This window comes from Camelus ferus, chromosome 6, assembly GCF_009834535.1.
Source record: "Camelus ferus isolate YT-003-E chromosome 6, BCGSAC_Cfer_1.0, whole genome shotgun sequence".
Classification (NCBI taxonomy): domain Eukaryota; kingdom Metazoa; phylum Chordata; class Mammalia; order Artiodactyla; family Camelidae; genus Camelus; species Camelus ferus.
In genome coordinates, this window is record NC_045701.1 from 37,054,710 (window position 1) to 37,080,721 (window position 26,012).

The window sequence follows — 26,012 nt, forward strand, 5'->3', positions numbered from 1 at the left end:
TCAGTAGGGAAATGGTAGGCAGAATTCAAGCACCAGTAAGTGCCTGAGCTAGATCAAGGATGAAAAATCATATGCTTATAGACACAAGGCAGGTATGAGAAACATGTAAACTAGGCCAAGAGAAAGACAATAGAGAGCCATGCGGTCTGTGTGGCCAGTTGTCTCAGCTCCATTTGTTGAATGAATATTCTTTCCCCATTGAATTGTCTTGGCATCTTGTCAAAACTCGACTATAAAAATGAGGGTTTACTTCTGGACTACCAATCCTATTCTGTTGATCTACATGTCTATCTCTGTGCCAGATTACTGTAGCTTTGTAGTCCCTTTTAAAAGCAATGAATGTGAATCTTCCAACTTTGTTCTCCTTTATCAAAATTTTTTTTTCCGCTCACTCTAGATCCCTTAAATTTCCATATGAGTTTTAGGATCAGCTCGTCAATGTTGGCTGGATTTTGGTAGGGATTACACTGAGTTTATAAATCAATTTCAGGGCTATTGCTATTTTAACAATATTGTCTCCTGATCCATAAATATGGGATGTCTTTCCATTTGTTTAGATATTCTTAAGTTTCTTTCAGTAATGTCTTATAGTTTTCATAATGTAACTTTCATACTTCTTTTGTTAAGTTTATTCCTAAAAACACTATTCTTTTCAATCTGGATGCCTTTTATGTCATTTTCTTACCTAATTGCCCTGGCTAAGTCTTATATTCTATCTATCTATATTATATTTATCTATCTTATATTCCATTTATCTTTTACTCATTATTAACTAACCTAGTTCGATCAAACCAATACCCTCATTCTTTCAGCACATTGTGTCTTCTGTTATCTTTTGAATCTTTCGTAATTTAAGCCTGATTAACATGACCTTACTACTCCAGAGATTTTTTTTTTTTAATCCACATTACTCTGACATATCCATGGTCATAGTCTGGATTGCTATTTATTGTGTTACTGTTTATGATCTTGGACACTTTATTTTTCAAATTAAATGGTAAGCTCTATTGAGTGAGGTCAGTATTTTTAGCTTTAAAGTCTTCATCATAAGTCCTATACATAAATAAATGGCTCAGAAATGTTTTCCATTTGTGTGTCTTCTTTCACAGAGAAGTAAACCAGTGAAATGAAAAGAGTACTTACATTGTCTTGAATCCTAGCTTTGCCTCTTAAATTCTGGACAATGTTGAGTGATTAATTCAAATGAGTCTCAGATTTTCTATCTGTAAAATGAGGGCAAAAATGTCTAACTTGATGAATGATAATAAAGATCAGAAACAGGCAAGTAAAACATATAGCCCATGACAGGCGTTTGGTCCACGGCATGCATTTTCATTATTGGTAAAAGCAATGTGGCAATTAAAAAACTAGGCTTAGACATTTTGTTTTAGAAATAAAGGAAAAGGGGTGATGGAAACTATTTAAATGGTTATAAAAGTTATCTCAGATTCTGATTATTTATTTTGTTACAATATCATATCTAAGTCTTCCTCATCAATGCCATCTTTTCCTTGAAACTCTCACCATTTATTTCAGGAGAGTATATAGCAACAAACAGAAAGTGTGACACACACATACACTCCCAATATTATTTCTTATTTTATAAAATTTCTGACCTCTTACACTGAAAAACATGTAAGTCATTATTTAATGTCGATTATAGCAAAGATGAAAGTCATTGCTTCAGTTTGAAATGAAGTGGGAAGGAAATCTTGGAAGCTACTTTTATTATTACTGGGTTCATATTTTGTGTCAGTTAACCAGAGAAAAGTAATGCAAAATGTTACATGTTGAGTTTTTCTTCTCCAGAAACTACTGAAATAATTCTCTTTGTAAAAGTTTATTTTAAAAAATTCTATCAGTAAAGTTTAAACAGAGAAATGGTATGATTAGATTAAAATGTAATATTTCAACTTCCTGAGCTTCATTAAAGCAGAGATTCCTCTACATCATCTTTAATGAGGAAATATTTAATTTAAATAAATATATTCTAAATAGAACAAGTCAACAGATGAATTAAAAAGTTGCATATTCTTGGGCTTCCCCCTTGGCAGTTATATTTTTGGCTTTTCCCTCTATAGGTGACTGAATAATTTTCAGTCTTTATACAGATTTAAAAAAAACGAAATCTGAAAGGTTATCTCATATGTATTGAGGAAATTATGTGTATCATCAAAGTCGAGCCAGGAAACAGAAACCACCTGAGTAGTTAAAGAGACTTTAACGCAGAAAATTGATTCCATGGGTGATAAAAGAGCTGAGACACCAAACAAGGGACATTGGAGCAATCCAAAGATTAACAACAGTAGGAAGCCACCCTCACCCACGACTGAAGGGATAAAGGGCAAAGGCAGCATTCCCAGCACTAGCGGAAGCTGGAACCATAGCTTGGTCTGCCTGCCAAGAGTTGGATTCATTGAAGCTGCTGGCAGGGAAGGAAGAAGAGATGATACCCTGGCTTATTCCTCCCCATCCCTCCCTCCACAGTCCAGTCTGAAGTCAGCAAAGCTTGGGAACCACAGCTGCGGAAATGAGTGCCTCTTGCTACAGAGCAGAGCAGGGCAAGGGCAAGGAAGGGATGTGAGAGCAAACAGATTCAGGACACACACATCATATAATTACCTATTACGATGGGGATGGTGGAAGGGAGTGAGTGGGAGAGGGGCTGGTGGCGAAGAAAGTACATGGAATGAGTATCGCCATTTACCTTTGGTAGAGGATATACATAGACACTTACAGGAAATAATGTTTGAGACTGAGATAAGCTATTCTGCCTCTTGGTTCTGCATCACATACTAAAGTTAATTCCATTACACTCTTACTTTTAGGTGAACACCTAGGAGCAGGGGCCATAACAGTACCCCATCTCACCACAAACTTTTGGTATGCCAGCATGATATCACAATGTTCTAATGGTTTGTACATACACACAACACACACACACACGCACACACTTTAACTGACAGAAACCTGAGAACATGTGAACCAGCTTTGTAAATTGTGAAACATAAGTTAGTGATCCCAATGCTCTGTGAGTATAAAATTCAAATCTATTCATCAAGACACTTTTAATATAATGAGAACTTTCATGGCTCACGGGAAGACATTACAAAGAGGTCAGATTTTGCTTCCCTAGCTATTTGGTCAAGAGGCCACACACGTCAGCTACTGATGGATTTGCTAAAACCAACAGAAACAGGTTGGACAGGGGAGAGGGGAGAGAGGCCTCAGCAGATAGTGGGCGGGAAGGGAGAAGGGACCACTAGGGCCTCTGGGAAATGCCAGCTGGTTTCTATTCACTGAAGTTAGGGACTGACTCCTGTCTGGTGTGCAAAAACATTAAGGGGATATTATTACCCTTCATCTGATCTTGACAAGAGATTTTTTGGTGATTAAAAAAAAAAAAAAGACAAACTGATTAAGCTGCATCTGGGTTAACTTTCCTAAATAATAAATTGGTAGACAGCCTGGAAATAATGTAAATTTTGCTTCATTAAAATTACAGTCACAGCTGATTTTTCTTCTACCTAGCTGGCTACTGAGAAATAAAATTTCAACGGTTTTATGGCTCACGTAGAAAGGCGATATATAGTAAACCTGCACAGAAATTCCCATAAATGGAACTGGAGGTAACCATGAAGGAAAACAGAGAGCCAGGAGACAAAGCCACAGCAAGTGCTGGCCCTCTCCAGAGCTCCCTCATACTCACAAAACTCTGTTCTATCAAAAGGTCAAGAAAAGAGGCTTGCCAAAAATGCTTTTTTGGGGGGGGAAGGTAAATAAAGGGGTTTATTTACATATTAAGTAATCATAGAAACATTTTACAGTATAGCTGTTGTGAGAAAATCACCATACAAAGAAAGTAAGCAACCTAGAACCAGCCCTCAAATTCAGTGTCCTGTTACTCCATGCATTCTACAACACAAAACATCAGTGTACTGCTCTAGAGAAATAGTTTACTAAGAAAAATAAGGAAGAGGTTGCAGAATATGCTAAACTTTTGGCCAAGAGAATGGGAGACCAAAGAGAAATGCCAGGAGCATTTCCAAGAGACAGAGGCCATTTCCTCTCTGACAGCTTCTATGCTCAGTCTAAGTCCAGTCAAAAATTAGATTTTCTAAGAGTAACAAATGAATAACATTATATGCTTTTTTTTTAAAGAAAGCAAATGTGGGATTAAAGTTTAGAATAAAGTCAGGAGTGGAAATGTAAATTCTTTGCAAAGACAGATATAAACAAAGTTAGAAAAGAAACAATGAGAAAAAAGGTTTGCAGCACATATAAAGGACAGAAAATTGGTTTTCAGTAAACTTCTAGCAATTAATAAGAAAAAGGCAAAGACTGTGAACAAGAATTTCACAGAAGAGGAAACAAAAATGATCAATAAACATATGGAAAGATACTCAGTCCATTAATGGCCAAAGAAATGGTATTATAAGCATTATATCTATCATTTTATACCCTTCAGGTTAGCAACAAAACAATTTTTAATTTGATGTCAAAGTACCATGTAAACAAGTACAAGTGGCCACACATCTCACATGCCAGGCTTGCATGAGCAGCATTTCCTGGGGAATACTCAAGGGGCAGGAACAGCAGCAGGTGTCCGCAGCACCACACAGCAATCTAGTAGAGCCCAACTCCGGGGGCTAGGAAAGCAACTTGGATCCCTGGGCTGTGATGCTTTTATGCTGCAGGACTGGAAAAGGCAAACCCCTTCCCTATGGGGATTAAAAACCAAGATTCAATAACAACACCATATGTGGAACCTTTGCTACAGTTCTAAGCTGTCAGTTTGGTGCTCACAGCTGGAAAGAATGCTGGTCCCTTTCTTGGAAGTCAGCTAGGTGGGATCTAAGCCTTCTACCTGTAGCTGCACATCTTGGCAACTTGGCAAAGAATCTGCCCCAGTGCTTTCATAGTTGATGACGCACTAGTCCCTCAACTGGCACGACAGGGTGAGGAACTGGGGTCCAAGTCTTGAGGCTGCCGAGTATTGGTGGCCTAAAACATAGGTCATAGTCAGTTTCCATGGAGATTTGCAGGAGTTCAGCTCTCTCTTTGGGAAGCCAGCCTATAGGAGATCAGTCTGGACAAGTTAACCCTTACATCTCATAAGGGTTAGCAAGGGTTTGGCGAAAACGGTAGCAATTTCATACAACATCAACAGAGGTTTTACATTTTACAGCTGTTCTGGGGGGGGCAAGTGACCTATTGCCTGTTCTCTGACAATGCCCCAAGGAGATTGCAAGACCCCAAAGAAAAGTGGCTACAAGTTTCCAATCTCTCCAAAGATCCCTATTCCTAAAACACAATAAAAAAAAAAGCTGTAGAATTACCCCGACCTGAATGAAATGTGTGGCTTGGACAATGGATATTTCAGTACTAACCAGTGGAGACAGAGAACCAATATCCACAGGATCTCCAGAACACCTTGAAATTTGCTTCTAATATTGGATCCCTGGTGCAACTCTGGAGAGAAAGAGCTTCAAGAATGACGAATGAGTTGCCCACCAGACCAATGGGAGGGGTAACAGTTGGTCATTGAGTTGATTTAAAGAAAATAAAGAGTCGCTCTATTTCTTGTAAAAACATGTAACTTACAACGTTCAAGTACAGGAAAATGTTATTTTACTTTATCTTTTAACATATCATACTCATGGGGAATAAATATTGCTTTTAAAGTTCGGTGATTTGCTACTGTTTCATAGTGGTTGTAAAGCATTCAAAGCAAAACCAACTGGATTTCAAATTACTCCATGCTGAGTGCTTGAGGTATGACTTAATTTTTTAAGCTGTAGTTTCTACAAGTATAAAACAGGAAGTATTATTAATCATTAAGATTAATGAGACAATGTTTACAAAGCACTTAGCACAGTGATCTCAATCAGTGGTACTTTAAGGATAATATTCGTGTTAGAGGAAACTGAGACAATAGAGGAAAGGGGAAAAGATCACCCACAACCTGATCACCCTATACAGGTGCCATCACACAGGATGTTTCCTATTAAGGGAGATTTTTAACTCAGGGGATTGTTTTATTGTAGTTTTTGTCCAGCTTCACAAGGGCAGACGCCCAGCACCTTTCACAATCAATGATAAAAAAAAAGAAAAAGAAATTACTGCATTTTTGAATCAGTCAATAAGCTGGAGTTAATTTGCATTTTTTCATATTTTGGTCTGGTAATAAAATGCAAGAAGCTCTCAAATAAGCAGAGGTGTTCTTTTAAAGATATTTTTGATTAAGGATTTTTAACAAATAATAAAGATTTTAATTTTAAAGTTTCCTATATCATTTCAAAGTATTCCAAATGTGTGATTAGGCAATCTCCAATGTGTGAAGAATATTGGTCAACTCACTTTTAAGCCCTCCACTTTTAAACTTTTCATTATTGTTCCTAATACATGTAAGTAAAGGTACATTTTTAAACTGGTATTGTATATGAAAAATCCAATTGCTTTATGTATTTGAAAAGTCGGGTTCTCTTTTCCTGTCTCTTGAAAAATAAAACAGTAATATGCACGTGGAATTGCTAGCTTACTTAAGATTCTTGAAACCTGTTCTTTTCTTCAAGGATTTCCTCATCCTCTTTCAAATCCCAATGAAGGTATTGCTTTAGCAAAGGCAGATCGTTGCTTGCCATTACGCTCATTTTGTACTTTCCTAGGTCGTGTTCATTTCCTTCCTGTCATTAGTTGAGAGATGACTCAAAAGCAGCCTAGGTAGCCTATCCTCCAGCTCAGGACTCATTTACAATTTCTGTGGTGTGGACAAGAGAAAGCTAACAAATTTAAAAACACATAAACTGAATTTGGAGGAGTCAGGGCAACTTCTGGAAGACATGCTGGGCCTCTGATGGGAATATGGGCTTGCTGGTCACCCATTTCTTGCCACTCTTTCCTGTGTCTTCCCACATATACCCTGACAAAATCTTTCAGCAGAGACTAGTCAAGCCTCCCCATTCTTCCTCTGGTTTAATGATAACTTTGCAACCCAGTGAGATTCAGTTCCTCCTGTGTTAATAAGTTAATAATAAGTTAATAATAATAATTATTATTAAGTTAAAAATAATAAGTGTTAATAAGTTAATAATATCATAGACAAAACCATATATAAAATCATCCGTACTCTATGCATTATTCCCTATTATTATTTTTTTTTTTAGCCTTTTTCTTTTTTTCTCCTTTGTATTTTTCTTCTTTAATTTGGGGGGAGGATAACTAGGTTTTCGCATTTATTTATTTTTAATGGATGTCCTGGGGACTAAATCCAGGACTTTGTCTATGCTAAGTACACACTCTACCACTGAGCTATACCCTCCCCCCTTTCCCTTTCATTCTTGATTTGTTAATAAATTTGACCATTTTATTTATAATTGGAAGCTTTAACAACAGATTCTTGTTAAATTTTGTTTTAAATTAAATTTTGGTTTTGGATTTCACCATTGAATCCTGATTGAATAAGAATTCGAAGTTTTATTTACTTAGAGAAAGCACTATTAGAATGTCATTTTATAGAATATATCCAAGTAATAGGTGAATAAGTGCATATAAACTGGCTCATTTCAGAAGTATTAGAAAAACAAAAAGTAGAAACAGAGAAAAAAATAGATCAGTAAGTAGAAGCTATTTTCAAGTGACATATAATAAATAATAGCTAATCTTATAATTTGAACAATAATAATATAACTAAAAATAAACAATTAACTCATCTTTAGATGACTTCTTTATTTAAGATAAGGAATTTAACAAACTTCTACTTCTTTCTACCCACCTGCCCTCACCACCATCCTTCATCATCTTGTTAATATAACATGAATGTTTGGTTTCATCTACTTGGTACTAAAATATTATTTTGAACATTTGGTGCTTTCACTTAAGAATTAATTTGGCATTTGAGTTGTGCATTATAATTATAACTACAATATTTTTTTTACCTCTGTTTAACTGCAATGAAATATTTAACTAAAAACAATGTTAGTTTCAGTTAAATGTTAGTGTTGTTACCCTATGACTACTTCATTCCTCAGTTCTTAATTCTGATTCCTTTCTCAGTTCTTAGAGGCACACCTCATTTTACTGTGCTTTGCAGATACTGCATTTTTATCAATTGAAGGTTTACAGCAACCCTACATAGAGAAAGTCTCCAGGCACCATTTTTCCAACAGCATTTGCTCACTGTGCCTGTGCCACATTTTGGTAATTCTTGCCATGTTTTACTTTTTCACTACCACTGTATTTGTTATGGTGATCTATAGTCTGTGATCTTTGTTATTACTATTGTCATTGTTTTGAGGCGCTACAAATTGCCCCCATATAAGAATGAACTTAACTGATAAATGTTGTCTGTGTTTGGACTGCTCTATCCACCAGCCGTTTTCTCTCCCTCTATCTCCTCCAGCCTCCCTGTTTCCTGAGACACAATAATACTGAAATTAGGTCAGTTAATAACCCTACAATGGCCTCTGAGTGTTCAAGTGACAGGAAGAGTTGCAAGTCTCTCACTTCAACTCAGAAGCTGGAAATGATCAAGCTTAGTGAGGAAGGGATGTTGAAAGCCTAGATAGGCCAAAAGCTAGGCCTCTTGAACTAGTCAGCCAAGTTGTGAATGCAGACAAAGTTCTTGAAAAGAAAATTAAAAGTTCTGCTCCATATCTAAAAAAACAAACAAACAAAGCATAAATACAAAACAGAAATAGACCACGGACATAGAATATAAACTTGTGGTTGCCAAGGGGGTGGGGGGTGGGAAGAGATAGACTGGGACTTCAAAATTGTAGAATTGATAAACAAGATTATACTGCATAGCACAGGGAAATATATACAAGCTCTTACGGTAGCTCACAGAGAAAACAATGTGACAATGAATATATACATGTTCATGTATAACTGAAAAATTGTGCTCTACACTGGAATTTGACACAACATTGTAAAATGATTATAAATCAATAAAAAAATGTTTAAAAAAATTTAAAAAAATCTCTGAAAAAAAAAAGTGCTGCTCCAGTGAACACACAAGTGATAGGAAAGTGACACAGGGTTATTGCTGATATGCAGAAAGGTTTAGTAGTCTGGATAGAAGGTCGAATCAGCCACAACATCCCCTTAAGCCAAACCCTAATCCAGAGCCAGGCCCCAACTCTCTTTAATACTAGGAAGGCTGAGAGAGGTGAGGAAGGTGAAGGAAAAAAGTCTGAAGCTACCAGAGATTGGGTCACAAGGTTTAAAAAAAGACACCATCTCCAAGACATTAAAATGCAGGGTAAAGCAGTAAGTGCCAATGTAGAAGCTGCAGCAAGTTCAGAAGATCTAGCTACGATAATGAATGAAGGTGTCTACCCTAAACAACAGATTTTCAATATTGACAAAACAGCCTTATACTGGAAGAAGATACCATGTAGAACTTTCATAGCTAGAGAGGAGAAGTCAATGTCTGACTTTAAAGCTTCAAAGAACAGGTTGACTCTCTTGTTAGGAGCTAATGCAGCTGGTGATTTTAAGTTGAAGCCAGTGCTCATTTACCATTCTGAAAATCCTATGGGCATTTAAGAATTATGCTAAATCTACTCTGCCTGTGCTCTATAAATGGAACAACAAAGACTGGAGGACAGTACATATGTTTATAACATGGTTTACTGAATATTTTAAGCCCACTGTTGAGACCTATTGCTCAGGAAAAAAAAAAAAAAAAAGATTCCTTTCAAAATGCTACTGCTCATTGACAATGTACCTGGCCACCCAAGAGCTTGGATGGAGATGGATAACAAGATTCATGTTGTTTTGATGCCTGCTGACACAACATCTATTCTGTGGCCTATGAATTGAGGGGTAATTTCAATTTTCAAGTCTTATTATTTAAGAAATTTTTGTAAGGCTATAGCTGCCATAATGATTTCTCTGATGGATCTGGGCAAAGTAAATTGAAAACCTTCTGGAAAGTATTCACAATTTCAGATACAATTAAGAACATTCATGATACATGGGAAGAGGAAAAATATCTACACTAACAAGAATTTGGAAGTTGATTCCATCCTGTATGGATGACTTTGAGATGTTCAAGACTTCAGAGGGAGGAAGTCACTGCAGATAAATGATCATGCAAAAAATGGAAAGAGACCTTGATCCATTTCTAATAAGTCTTTCTAAAATCTTTGATTCAAAACATAATTCATCCTATTAAAAACTTATAAGAAATATAGAATATACTGAAAACTGAAGGGAGCAAATAGATTTTGCTGCCTCACATGACCACTGACCACACCTCTGGAGAAAGTGTGCAGATTTTCTAAGTCATGGGAGTTAATCTGACTCTAAGTTAGGAATATGTTATTCTTTTAGACAACCAAACTGAGGACAAAACTTCCTTATGATTAGATTTTCTGCTGCATTGCATCTCCTGGGAAGTAAAATTGACTGTGTCATCTTTCCTAGTGAAAATTTCAGGAAGCCTTATCTAGTAATCCAAGTAACACTGCCAGTATAGACAGTTCAGTCAGGTATTTTAAGGCCCTAGAATAGATTCCAGATCCAGATGACCCAATTATTTAGTCAGCATATCTATTCTAAATCAATGCATTCATTGCTACTTTATTCTTCTTAAGTACAATCATGGATAAAAGACATAGAGAAAAATTAAGCTTTTAAATATAGATGAAGAAATTGAACTGCTGAGAAGTTCATTTTTGCCCCATCACTTGAGTAAATTTCCAGGAAGACAAAAGCATAATTATGATGATATCTTGGATTTACAAACTGTTCTTTCATGAAGAACTCAAAGATAATTAACAGTACGGTTAAACTGAAACAAAAATCCACTCATATGAGATGCTATGATTGTAAATTTTGTTAAAATTGGAAGTTTTAATCTTTTGGACAACAATGCTAAAGTTTTGCTCTTGTGCAACCCAAATAATTACTGTGTCTTAAAACATGTTATCACTTTATCCACTTCATCCATATGAGAACTCACATGATAGACTTATTATGCCCTTTCATGAGAAGAGAGAGAAGGAGAAGACAAAAAGAGACGAAGAATATGTCAAACTCTATCTAAAAAGAGGGACTGAGAAGGTAATATTTTCCTAGCATAAGGTACCAATGCTCAAATAAAGCTGGTATTTTGGAGCCAACCATGAAATCAGCCAATAAATGTAGTTTGAATACCTTCTTTCTTTCCTAGAGGTGTAAAAGGATGCCATGTGGGCTCGTCTTGCTTTGGAGGAACTCCAGAGAAATATCTCACCAAGGTTTCATGGCAGATAGGGGGCCAAATGCATCCTGGATCATATTCTTGCAGTGTGTGAAGACGGTGTTAAAGAGCCAAAGGAAAGTCATTTTCAGGTTTCTCTGAGCCAGATTAAAAAAAACAAAAACAACAACAACAAAAAAACCCAACAACCAAAAAAACCCCCCAAAACCTCACGAAAGATAAAAAGTCAAATATGACAGATTCCAGATGTGTTTTAATATTTTAGTACAACCAACCTGCACCCCATCATTACATCTCCTAACAGAGATGAGGTGGTGTTATGCCAGCCTCTCATGACCTATAGGATGCAACACATCAGAAAGAGAACAGATAGTTGGGGCTGGAAACACATCTGAGCAAAAAAAGTGAAGGGGTTCAAATCAGGAGCAAAGTTGTTTGGCATAGATTGGGCTTTTGACACCCACGATGGTGTACTGGAACTCACTATCAGGCCTTGTAGAATTTTAAATACGTGTAAGATAAAGATTCTTAGATCCTTAGAAAATTCTCCACTGAGAAAGCAGGCCTCTCATAGGTTTATTGGCACTGACCACCAATACACACTTCCACTGCAGCCCTTATCCAGCTGTTTGAAATGAGAGAGGAGAAACACCGAGGAGAGAAAAAGGAACAAATCCTCTGGAAAGCACAAAAGCCTCCAAACAGTTCCAATCTTAGAGTGTTATGATGTTAAAATATGAGGCACATTATCAGGAGACGAAAGTTCAAAGAGGCCTCAGCTTCGTGTTGGATAAACAGGAACATATGCCCAGGCTCAGAAATATTTCAAATGTGTTGTGAAACTTCGCTCAGTTAGGAGAGAAATGTTAGAGTTCAACTGTGAAAAATTCAATTCCATATTTGAAAAAAAGCAGGTGCTGGGAAAGACCACAAACTTTCTGAGCGTGTCAGCACCACACACCACAATAGCAAACAGAAGTGAAAATGCTATTAAGGCTTAGAAAGGTTTACTGAGCGATACATCAAATGAGCCCAAGTAGCATTTACATGTCATTGTGGAAATGCATTCCACTGAGGGAAAAATGAAAACTGAAAAGAAGGAAATTGTGACACTGGAAATATTTCACAGGCGGCCTTTGTGGGAAATTTATAAAACTGTGGGAAATTTGGGCAGAAGTCTCTGCATACCAGAAGTGAGAGATCTCTGTTGAGAAAGTTTAATTGAAAGGAAGAAAAAAACATTTTTTTACCCACAAAATCTAAGCCTAAAATCAGCTCACCAGAGAAGCCATATTCCAGAGGAATTTAATCTGTTGATATTCGAGTCGTGATGGCAGAAAAGAGAATGTATAGGTCATCGAAAATCTTTTCTTAATCCTGTTACCAAAGAGAGTATCCACTTCACTGAGAAAAGGATTCCAAATAGTGAGGCAAAGTCATTAAAAGTTGACAAAGGGAGAGTCCAGCAGTTCTAGGGACCCTAGGGGAGGTCGATGTTGGGAGCAGGACTGGCTTTGTCTCAAATGTGAGGATTGTCACCAGTTCTAGTTGCAGTGCTTGCCTCCTCTGTCCCAGCCACACTAGGTCACCTGCCTCTATCAGGGCCACTCCACGCACTTTGGGAAGACTTGCCCTGCCCCACTTCCAAACCCTACAAACTAAACTCTGGGTTTTTACTTTTAAATCTTAACAATTTACAAGTTGTCTTGAACAGTGTCCACTTGGAAATGGATGAAAATGATTACATTCGGAGCAGTAATGATCAAAATTACTCCTCTTGCTCTGTCTCTTGCCTTGAAGCCTGGCAGTACTTTTTGTGACTCTGGAAAACTAAACCATGTGACGGTGCCACTGGGTCCAGGGGTTAACCTCTCAGATTAACCCCTGCATTTATATGGGTTGTGAAAGATTGAGAGAGAAGAGAAAGTAGTCTGATAGAGTAGCAGGGTTAAGGGAAGCATTTTAGAGCCAATCACTCTTCTTTTGAAATCTGTGTTGTTCAATCAACAATACCATCTCCTCATTGCAGTGACCTAGTGGAAACTCTGTTTCCCCATTAAATATTTTGGAGAAAAAAAATTTAAAAACAGTAAAAATGCAAATGCACATACACCATCATCATGCATGTATGATTCACCTACCCAAACTAACAAATGCTATACAGCTTGTCACTCTGTTTCAGATCTTTAAAAAAATAGAGCATTTCAGATAAATTTGAAAGAGTATCTGGTACTCATCTTCACCCTGTACCTCTCCCTCCCTCACTCTCCAGAGGCTATCATTATTTGGTTTGTACACTTTTAAGTCTTGTCTATGCTTCTAGGTCATTTTATACATACATCTGTGTATAAATAATATATGATAGTGCTTTGTATATTCTTTTAATTATTCATATGTGCACTCATTCTGTACATGTTCTTGAACTTGCTTTTAATCAACTCAATGTGTTTTAGGTTGTCTATGTAAATACACGTGTAAGTAGTTTGTCCACTTTAACTGCTAGGTAGCATTTCATTATATAATTGACGATATTGTAATTTTTCCCACTCCCCTATTAGATATTTCCAATTTTTCATTATTACACATAACGCTGTGTGAATATCCTATATGTATCTCCGCACATGTGCAAGAATTCTCTATGGGTGCCTGTACTTTCAAGTGGAATTGCTGGCTTGTAGCCCATGAGTACTTTCATCTTTACTACATAGTACCAACTGGTCCTCTAAAGGGTTATATGAATTTATATTCCCATCACCAATGTTTGATAGTTCCTCCTTCTCTACATGCTCATCTACACTTTATATTTATATTGTCAGACCATTTGCCAATCTGATGGTTATAAAATAAAATCTCCCTACTTTAATTTAAGTTTCCTTAATTTAAGGATTGCTAAGCTGGAAGATTTTTTTCATAATTATTGTCCACTTACTTAGGTTTCCTATTTTGTGAATTGTCTTTTCATGTATTTTACCCAATTTTCTTCTGAGAAATTTGTCTTTTCCTCATATTTATTTGTAGGAGTTCTTCATATATTCTGAATACCACCATTAGATCTCATATGTTTGTTTTTTTTTTAACATTTTTTATTGATTTATAATCATTTTACAATGTTGTGTCAAATTCCAGTGTTCAGCACAATTTTTCAGTTATTCATGGACATATACACACTCATTGTCACATTTTTTTCTCTGTGAGTTATCATAACATTTTGTGTATATTTCCCTGTGCTATACAGTGTAGTCTATTCTACAATTTTGAAATCCCATATCTCATATGTTTGTATCTCTCTATATGATGTCTGTCATAACTTTGCCATGACTTTTCAAAAAGACATTTTAATACTGACATACAGTTTTTAATGAATTATGATTTTTTGTGTTTTATCTAAATATACTACACTGCAACTGTGCATATATAAACATATATATGTAAGATATATAATGAAAAATGTTCAAATTTATACATATACACAAATATCACCCATATATTCATTACTTTCTCTGGCAGTCTGCAGAAGTTTAAGTCACCAAACTCACTGGATGCTTTCACTAGAAATCTCTGCTATTCAACTGGGTCTACTCTGTTGCTTAGCAATTGTTTTCCACCTCAAATTGAGTGCCAACCACATTAGGGAGGCAGTATAGGATTTGGCATCAGAGAGAACTAAAAGCAAGCCCCAGCTCTGCCACTTACCAAGTAACTGACCCTAACCTCTCAATGCCTTGGTTTCCTTACCTAAAACATGGGTTTTATCACAGTAACTATCACATAGATTATTTATCACAGTAACTATCACACAGATTCCTCTATCTGCTTTGATCTTCACATGTATAAAAAGGTGAAAATAATGGCACTCTTCTAAGCTCTTTACAATGAACTGATTTGATCCTTTCAACAACATAATGAAGGGAGCACTATTATCATCTCCACTTTACAGGTGAGGAAACTGAGAGACCAAGAAGGTAACAAACATGATCAAGGCCAGAATCCACGCTCTGTAGCACTTCACTCTCCTGCTTCCCAATAAATCTTTCTCATAAGTAAATGAAAAAAGGAATGTAAAACACTTAGCCTACTGTTTGGTTGATAGACGTGCTCTATAACTGTTATTTATTTTTATTTCCCATAAAGGTTATTCAAAATCTTTTACTTTATGCCAGACTAGACTATGTACTCACAGGTGACCTTACATCAGTAAGCCCCAATATCTTCTGTAGAACACTAGAGCCATGGAATCTATGGACTGTCTATTAAAATTGTCACATAATGAGAATCTCATTACCCACAAGCTTTGCTTTCTCCTTCTCTTACACCTTCTTCAAAATGGCTTAGAGAAACCTCACATGCCTTAACTTACACTTTCAAAGATAGGACCCTCAAACAGGTGTGCTTCCCAATTTTTCCTTCTGACCTACATATAAAGTACCTAGTATAAAGCCTGAAATACAGCATGGATTGAAAAACGACAGCTTTTACTATTTGGATTCATTGGTGTCAATATGCAACAGGATAATCACTTTCTCCTGATGGACTGACTTGGATTTCTGCAGAAGCATAAGTGAGAGGAGGGTATAAGGAACAGTGGGACACTAAAGGAAGAACATTCATTTTTTTCCTTTCCTTCCAACAAAGAATTTCCCCTTCTTTCCCAAGGAAACTCCTCTATTTACATCAATGATCTTAGCCACTTTTGCCTTTTCTAGTATCTTAACCCCTCTTTCAAGTCTTTAATCTTTCATCTTCTTTTATTCTCCATAACTCGATTTTATTAATTCTAAGAAATCATCACTTGCAAAGAAGAAAAAATGCTGCCATTAAAGTAGAACACTTTATCATTTACATATATATATACACAGATTTTCATCATATATCCCTCTTGAGCCTACATAAAAAGGAAAATATATGGAAATAAGCTGGATAAGGTATTTCTAAAACTTTGCCTTCACGGGCCGATTCCTCATATCCTCAGGATTGTTGATGTCACTTTTCCACACAATATCATACTCTGCACCATCAAAAGCGTGAAACCCCATTTCCTAAGAGTGCTCCTCTGTTGTCTCCAAGCCATTCTTCCAAGTGCTTCCTCCATCCTCTAAGCTTTGACATGCGAGTGCTGACACTGACTGCTATCCAGCTAACAGCAACTGTGAAATGCATCCCGATCTCAGAAACACAAAAGTCTGAACCAAGAAAAAGTATGCTATAGAAACAATGAAATATAGATTATCCTCTCCTTGACTTCTAAACACAATAAAGTCACCTCATAAAGTTAATGAGAAAATTGAACACTGGAGGTAGGAAAATAGTGAGGAAAAGCAGATGGAAGCAAAATCACTCTCTCTCTCTTCAAACCAACATCATGCTTGTCAATTTAAGAACATTTATTTATTTATTTATTTATTTATTTATTTAGATTCTGATTTAACAAAGATTTTGATCCCATATGTTTACTTCGCTCTTTGTGTTCAATATGATTTTTCTGTATATCACATATTTTAGAAAATTTAACTAGATAAATGAGCTATCCTTTCATAGAATAATGATTTTTATGATCTTATCAAGATCAAGGTTATAATATTTATAATCCGCTTTATAATATATTTAAAAATATTTATAATCTTTTTATATGTTTTAATTTAGACAACTGATTCACAGACCTTCCCAAAACGTTGAATCTACCTATCCAATCCATTTTTTAAAAATTCTAGTAATATTGTTTGGGATAAAAATAATTAATGACTTCCATATATTATTGAAGAAAATATCTGCAAAGTTTGTTCAAAATTGGCAACATTTTCCTTGCTCTTGGTAAAAAAGTCCTGGTAAAACTTCTGAGATTATAAAATAGCTGCTTCAAAACTTCGGGAAATTGATTTTGCTTTTAAAGTATACGTAGATGAGTTATTTATGACACAATTTTAAAAGATATATTTTTATCATAATAATTTATATGGAAATTAATTTTTCTCATTTCATAAAAATGGCTGTATTTGCCTGTTTCTTGAATTCCTGAATTGTCCTTAGTTATTTCCCCCAAAACAATAGAGCATTTTAAAGCACAGGTCAAAGAATCAAATAAATAAAAATTAAAACAATGATGTTCCTTTACTTTCCCACCTTTCCTGCTGACAAGAGCACAAAATGAATATGTTGATGACAAGCTGAAGAAATAAGTATACTCATTACTGCTGTAAGAATGTAAATCTGAACATCTATTCTAGAGGACATTTTGACATTATGCCTAAAAAGCTTAAGTTGTGTAAAATGCCTTGACCTAGTAATTCAAAATACAGAAATTTATCCTAATGAAATAACTAGAAAAGTACTCAAAGATGGAGCTAGAAGGATGCTTGTCACAGAGTTATTTAGAGTAGTGAAAAATCAAAACAATCTAAATGTTCAACTATAACTAACAAATTATGGTATACCCATTAAAAAAATTCTTTAGCCACCAAAAATCATGAATTAGATTCATATTTATTAAAATGATGTGGCAGAGACAGTAATACCTACTAAATATTTCACTTACTCCTTTTATTTTCTGTCATACTCTTGCAGTGAGGTAGAGCCTGGCCAATGAAATGTGGAAGTCAGGTGTGCCTCTTCCAAATTGATACAATTAAAAGCCCTTATAAGATTTTCCAATCTCTCCCCTCTCTTACCTTGAAAATTGAGAATTCAGGGCATTCCAACCTTGCAGCTGCAAGATAATAGAGCTTCCATGAGCCTGGGTCCCTAAGTGAATGTGTGGTACACAGCCCTCCACTGACCCCTCTGGGACATGTAACATGAGCAAGAAATAAACTTTCATAATATCAAACCACTAAGATTTTGGGATTTTTGTTGCTGTAGCATAAAGTGGCCAATCCTAACTAATTAATACACATTCTGGAAGATTCAGGACATGTTAAATGAAGCAAGTGTCTAGGGCATAGTATACTAAAAGGTAATATAGGTTGTTTTTGTATATGGATTTACAGTATTCCATAAATTTTCCTCATTGTAATTTTATGTTCTAATTTTTAAAAATAATCATGCTTTTTAATACACCAAATTATTTTCACTTTGAAAAAAAAAATTAGAACAAAACACAAGCTCAATTAAAACACCAGCTTCATGAATGCATACACAGAAAACACAAAAACATACTAAATTTAACCAGCTCTTTTACAAGATATAGTTTTTTTAAATGGGGTATAGAGACATGTTTGCTGAGTCTGTTTTGCGCACGTGTTGGGGGGAGGAGCGAGGGTGAGGTAAGTGGGTGCTTGCAGGCTACGACCCTGAGGGAGGTGAAAGAAGATTCTCGGCGGCAGTAGGAAAGTTGTGGTGCCATACAATGCGGGATGGAACATTCATAACAAATGTTTTCTCAATGGAAAATGCCTTGAGAGTAAGTAACGAAGCTGGAGATGAAGGGCAGAACCCTGAAGTGTCCACACGGCAGCAAAGCTAATTGCATGGGCAGAGAATGGTATTTAGGTAAAGTTTCCGTGGCCCTTTTGAAACTCGGAATGGTAGTGTTCTCCAGTCTGCCCAGACACTGACCCCTATTCCTCTGGCTCCCCTCAGACTCTCTTTCCTACCTTGTCTCTGGGCCTTCTGTAACTTTCTCTCTTCCATTCCATTTTCTGCTTATTTTATTCTCAGGAACCTTCATGGCCTTGGGATATTTTCCATTACTCAGAAATTTTTCCATTACTATAAAAGCAGTCAGAGTGACAAACAGAATATGCATGGCCTTTCAGATGAAAGTAAAGTTGGAAAAGTTTCTTCCTGTTCCCTCCCAGTGAAGAGGGAAGGTTGTACAGAAGGATGCAAAACATACACGTTCCCCATTTAGTGAAGGTTAGTTATTGCTCCAGAGGCAGAAGATCGTCTTCCCTGATACTGGTTCACCCAGCAGGGTGAGTGGTAGGGCTGGGAGCTCTCCTTTGTTGCAGCACAAATACTAACTATTCGGTCTATTTGTTTTCCATTCAATAAGGCAAATCCATAAGCAGGGAGCTCCCTAGTTTTCTGACATGACATTGATGTGAAGCTTAAAAGATACTCTGCTTAAAAGCACAGAGAACTGAATGGGGGTTTGATTCTGTGCCATGGTGATAATGAGAATGGGCTACGGAGGTCTGTTCCTGGCAGAACTGGTGTGTGCTTTAAGACACACAGCGGTGCCAAGAAACAATACAAAGTGTGAGAACAAGCAGTCTGAGTCACGATCCGTCGCAGATTCTAAACCGCACACTTCTGTCTCTATATATAGCATGTCAATGGTGTCATTTCTGCTGTCATGAGAACTTTTTAGATTGTCACCACCCTAAGTACAGCAACAGCAGTAGCGTTTCTTTCTCTTAACTACATCTGAATCCCATAGCAAGATGTAGTTTCCCCTGACACATGTGACTTGGGGAATATTAGGCTGGGAGAATCTCTTGGGGGAAACAAACAGGGCACTGCTTCTTGATTCTATGTAAAGAAAAGTCATTCTGGTTGACATAGACTGCAGGGTGTTGTACTTTTTGGATCTGGCTGTCAGAAATCTCCAAGTACGGTGTGAAAGATGGATGATATTCTTTCAGCAGGGCTATTTTTTTTTAACCGGTAGTATGTGGGTTTGAAAACAGAATGGGAGCACCCTCGTTAATAATCCTGCCGCATCCTGACTGCGCAGCTGAGGTGCTGGAGGCGAGGGCTGTCACATTTTCAAATGTAGGGGGAAAGAAAAACACTTTAGAGGGTCACATGTATTTCTCTTCTGTTATTTCTGCCTTTAAAAAAAACTGATTCATTTTTGGGGAAAAGCTCTTATTTATGCATTATAAAATAAAATATTCCTTTATTACATAAGACAAAACAATTCTCAGGAATGCCTTTGGGGATGCTTTAATGAATGATCTCTTTTATTTATTTCTTTCTCTAAGTGCATTAAAAAATCTCTGGTAAAAATAAATCTAGTTGGTCTCAAGAACACAGAAATGTTCTGACTACAGAAATCTCACTATGACCTCATGTAGACAAAAGTCACTTTATACAATTATTAAACACACACACACTCACTATATGGGACTAAAGATGAAAAAGAAGCCAGGGTCCTTACCTTCAAACAACTTTAATATGATTTTTTAAGCTCTAAGTGCTGACTCTTCTTTTTGACATTTAAAAAATTTATAAACAATAAAACTCACTCTTTTTGGTACATAGGTCTGTAAATTTTGACAAATGCGTACAGTCATGTATTTCTACCATATATAAAGGTATAGAACAGTTCCTTTATATCAGAAGATTCCTCCAAGTCCCTTTGTAGCCAACCCTGTAACCACCCCCAAGTCCTGGCAACCAATTATTTGTTTTCTGTCTCCATAGATTTATCTTTTCCAGGATGCCTTATAAGCTGAATCATATAGTGTGTAGTCTTTTGGGTCTGGCTTCTTTCGTTTAGCAAAACATATTTAAGATTCATCCATATTCTTAAATGGATTTATAGTGCATTCCTTTTCACTGCTGAGTAGAAGTCTATTGTCTGATGTACCACAGTTTGTCTATCCATGCACGAGTTGAAGGACATCTGGGTTGCTTCTAGTTTTTGGTGATTATGAATAAGTTGCTATCAATATTCATGTACAGGTTTTCGGGTAAACATAAGTTTTTATTTCTCTTGGGTAAATATCTGGAGTTTTGAAACAGTAGTAGAACTACTAGGTCATATAGTAAGTGTAAGTTTAAAAGAAACTGGCAAACTGTCTCCCTCGGTGGCTGTACCATATTGTATTCCCATCAGCAATGTACAGGAACTTCATTTGCTCACAGTTCTTGCTCATACTTGGTATTATCAGTTTTTTTAAAATTTTATTCATTCTAATAGTTTCTGGTGATGTTTCATTATGGTTTAGTTTGCCTTTCCTTAGTGACTAATGATGTTGACCAGCACTTCATGGACTTATTTGTGATTCATGTATGTTCTTTGGTAATGTATTTGCACAAATCTAGAAAAATGGATTCTTTGTTTTCTTATTGAGTTTTGAGAGTTCTGTACATATTCTGAATAAAAGTTTTTCATTGATATGTGTTTTGCAAATATTTTCATGAAGTCTATGGCTTGTGTTTTCATTCTTTTAGTAGTGTCTTTTGCAATGCAATTTACATTTTGATGAAATTCAGTTTATCAGTTTTTCCTTTGGTGCTTTTGGTGTCATATTTAAGAAACTTTTGCCTGACCCAAAGTCACAAAGTCTTTCCCTTATTTTTTTTCTTCTAGAAATTTGATAGTTTTAGATTTTACATTTAAGTCTATGAGCTGTTTTGAATTAATTTCTATATAAAATATGAGGTAAAAGTCAAGGTTTGGTTTTTTTCCCTTTGTCCAAATGCTTTAACATCATTTGATGAAAATACTATACTTTCTTCATTAAACTGCCTTTGCACCTCTGCCAAAAATCAATTGACCAAATATGTGTGGGTCTACTTCTGACTCTCAATTCCATTCTGTTGTCTCTGTGCTTATCTTTTCACCAACTGCCACAATGCCTTGATTACTATAGCTTTATAGTAAGTCATAAAAAACAGATTGTATGAGTCTTCCAACTTTTTTTTTCAAAATTGTTTCGGCTATTCTAGTTTCTTTGCCTTTGCATATGAAATCTAAAATCAGCTTGGTGATTTCTACAAAAAAAAAAACAACCTAGGATTTAGATTGAGATTGTGTTGAATATGTATATATTTTTAGGACACAAACTTCTGCAAAACACAACTGAAAATCCTGAGAGGCATCCTAGAGTGAATCCACATGAGCTAACATTCCTGTTTTAGCTCCTTTTTTTAGAACAGTACCCACTGGATAAAGCATTGGAGAAAAATATTGAGATTAGAAAATCCATTTCTTGGTCCAATACAATCCAGTGGTAATTTTCAGCATAAATAACAACTTAGTTTCCAGGTATGCAAAACAGCAGAAGAGGCCTTAGAAGTCATCATAATTAGGTATAAAAAGAGATCTCATCTTCATAGCATACTCTACTTACTTGTGTCAAAATAGCAAACTTCAAACTGGAAAGATGATTCTCTCTGCCCAGGAAGATTGAGTGGTGTCTCACAGAGAACCACTGTTTCCTACAGAGTCCCTCTATGTCCTATTAGGAGAATGACAACACAGCTGCTTAGGACACAGGTTCCAAGTTAAATTATAAGAAGGAGGATGTAAAGGGATATTCACATCATATTGGAATAATTCCTAGTCCAAAGAGAGCTTAATGAAAGGAAGCCTGAAATTCATGTTCATAAAACCCTAAGATCACTATGATAGTAAAATCACAGAAAAGAATAGTACTCTTTTTCAATGGTTCATCTACACCCTGTTTGTTTCTTCCCTTCAATTAGATCGTTTGATGAATTGCCAGTTTTCTTGGTTTCCTGCAGATTTCCATTGTAGAAGTTGTAAAAATCTTTTAATTGCAACAAACCAAGTACCCATTCTTTGTTGACATGAGGCTGGCTTGTGTCTTGAGAAATTTTCAAACAAAGTCTGTAGATAAAAGTATAGCAGCATGTTTTGCACATTGAAGGGGAAAAAATCAAAGAGAATTAGGGCTTTTTTTTTTTCTTGTCACATGCTTTCTGGCATCATTTTAAATTTATTTATAAAACTGCTGTCATTAATATTATGCTCACTTGGTTGAAATTATTTTGTTTCTCTCCTTTGGAAATAGAGCTGCTCAAAGACTGATAAATAATAACACATTATATAAGTACTGTGGATTATTTAACATTCTGATTAATGAGATATTTTCTATCCAAAAATGACAATCTTCAGAGCTCTGCAGAGGTAAGTTTGTCAATCTCAGATCATGAATAGTGTTTACATTTGAAAAATGAATCTGATACATTGGTAAAATGGTGAGTTTTGCCCTCAAATCTTTTTTTTTTTTTTTGATGAAATCACTGGTAGAATAGTCAGGATGAAAAATTCTCATTCAAAACTGACCTTGTCTGTATGGCACTAAGCCAGATTGGATAACACAGGCTCATGCAAGCTCAAAGATTTTTGAGAATATAGATTCAGATTCTGCTAATAATATTGTCACTTTGGTTTCTTATCAAACCAGCAAATAATCATGGCAAAAACTATAAAGGAGATGGAGATAAAGTAAGTAGATTATACAAAGGAGATTGGGGTATAACACAACTCTCCTGGCTGCAGCCTCACTTGCTCTGACATTCCACAGGGAATTCACCCAGTCATAAGAGCTGGAATCTCAGGCTCTCTCCCCTTCATACTTTAGGGTAGAGGATGGTAGGGGCATCAGCTCCACCTGATTACAACAAGAGGAAATTCTTGCTGTGCCCAGTTACCTACTTCCCACATCGCCAGCTTTTCTTTTCAGGGCTCGAGGCTGGGCCACGACCTGGCACAGGTGTTCTTCCTCGAAATGTGATGCATTTAGAATCACATCCACTTGGCCCTCATTAGGCTATCCACTTCCCTTTTTCAAGCACCCTTCCACTGGCAGAAATTTTGCTAAGCTTTGTCATTGCTTTAAGAAAAAGATATGTTCACAACAAACCATATTGAAACACTCACATTCACCAGCCTTTGTGGCTAATTTTTAACAAATATAAGAGGCTTGGGAAGTTCTCAGGAAGCTAGCTAAGGTGTAGACAAGAGTAATCCGGAATTATATAATAAATTAAAGCCTGCTTGCTTTGGATTATTTTTGTAGGAACAAATTCACACACAAAAAAATCCTTCATGCAACCCCCAAATCATCAAACATGTATGATTTTAAAAAGCATCAAAAGAAGAGGAGACTAAAACATTGGTTTTAAACAAAATGGCTCCAACTACTTTCCAGATTCTGAAGATTTCTATGTCCCTGAATTCTCCGTTCTTCAGTCACTTCAGAGTTATAAAGAGAAGTAGAATTTCCTGATAACAGTTTACTCGATCAGAAAGAATGCATTAAAATCAGGTTCTATCCATGGGAAGAAGTATTCTTTACAAAGTCAAGAGCACGTCTGCTCTCTCAATGAGGAAAAAGAATCCCTCCTTACTCTGAGAAAGTTGCCTTCTCACCTCATGCTTGATGCAGTCAAATATCCTGATGATTATATTCTCTCCACAATAATGTCACAACATAATATTACCCCTGAGCACCTGTAAGGGGAAAGACTGAAGACAGAAGAGATGTGCCATTGCTCTTAGGAAGGAATTCAGAGAATGTGTAAAGGAAGAAGAATGCTCAGAATGGGCATGCCATGGTTCCCATGCACTCTTGGAGACTTCAAAACCAGAAGTAAGACAGGGAAAAGGGCAGTAAAAAGGAAAAGATTTGAGAGAACAGACTCTCAGTGGGCTCTCAGTGGTGCCTGTAACGGGAGATGATACTTCATGGAACCTAAAAATCATGTTTTTAAGAGAAAAAGAAAACCATGAGTGTGGATATTTAACTCACTTCCCACTCCCAATTGCCATGAAAAAGACAGCAGAGTATAAAATTAACATGCCAGTACCAGTGGTGGAAATGAGGGGAAAATGCTACTCATAGGCCAGACACTTGGAATTTCTATTGTATTGAAAGTTGTATAGAAGGCCAATTTGTGACTTTCCATACTGTGAATTACCTCAGAAATAGGTATCCTTAAATAACCCCTCTAACACTCTATGAGAAAAGAGGGCAGCATGTGGAGCAGACAGCCACATCAAACAGAAAATATGTGTAGATGAGCTTTAGAGCAGATGGCCCCCCAAAACCAAGAGTTGGCAGAGTAGGGCTTCCTTGGAAAGACATGTAAAAGATACTATGAGTCAAAAGGAGACCATCTGGAGGAAGCAGAGGACATGCCTTCCGTAAAATAGATTTACTGCAAGAAAAAAAAGCTCATTTTTATAAAATGTCTGATTTGACTTCTCAAAAATATATGTCAAATATCAAGAGGAAGAAGTTAAGAAAAGTCAAATTTCATGAAGGTAAAAAAAAAAGAAATTGTTCAACTAAAACCTGAAGATACGCAATAAACAGCAGATTGGATATTGTAGAAAATCCATTTTAGTGACATAGAAGAAAAGTTTCAGAATTTATCCAGAGGTGAAGATAAAATTATTTTAGATAAGAGGAGTTTTATGGAAGAAAAATACTAATCTCCATTTTGTGTATAATCAATAATAGAATGATAGAAATCAAGTATAAGGAAGTAAGAGTAACAAACAGGGTAGAATCTAATCATAAAAGAAATTTTTAAAATTAGTAAAGCTTTAATCTACAGAGCAGAAAAGCTCCCTGAAAATCACTAACTCAAGAATAAATGAAATTTTTTTAAAAATGTAAGTACTATGTACCTAAATAGATCTAAAACATTAGTATCCTAATGCAGAAATCCTTGAATTCCACTTTTGTGTCAAAAAAAAGAAATACGTAGGAATAAATTTAACCAAAGAGATGAAAGATCTGTGCTCTCAAAACTATAAGACATTGATGAAATAAATTGAAGACAACAAAAATAAATGGAAAGATATACCATGCTTGTGGATTGCAAGAATTAATATTGTTAAAATGTCCATAATATCCAAAACAATCTGCAGATTCAGTACAATCACTATCAAAATACCAATGGCATTTTTCACAGAACTAGAACAAAAAACCTTAAAATTTGTATAGAATCACAAAGGCCTCAACTAGCCAAAGAAAACTTGAGAAACAAGAACAAAGCTAGCAGTATCATACACCCTGATTTCAAACCATACTATAAAGCTATAGTTATCAAAACTGTATGGTACCAGCACAAAAACAGATACATATATCAATGAAATATA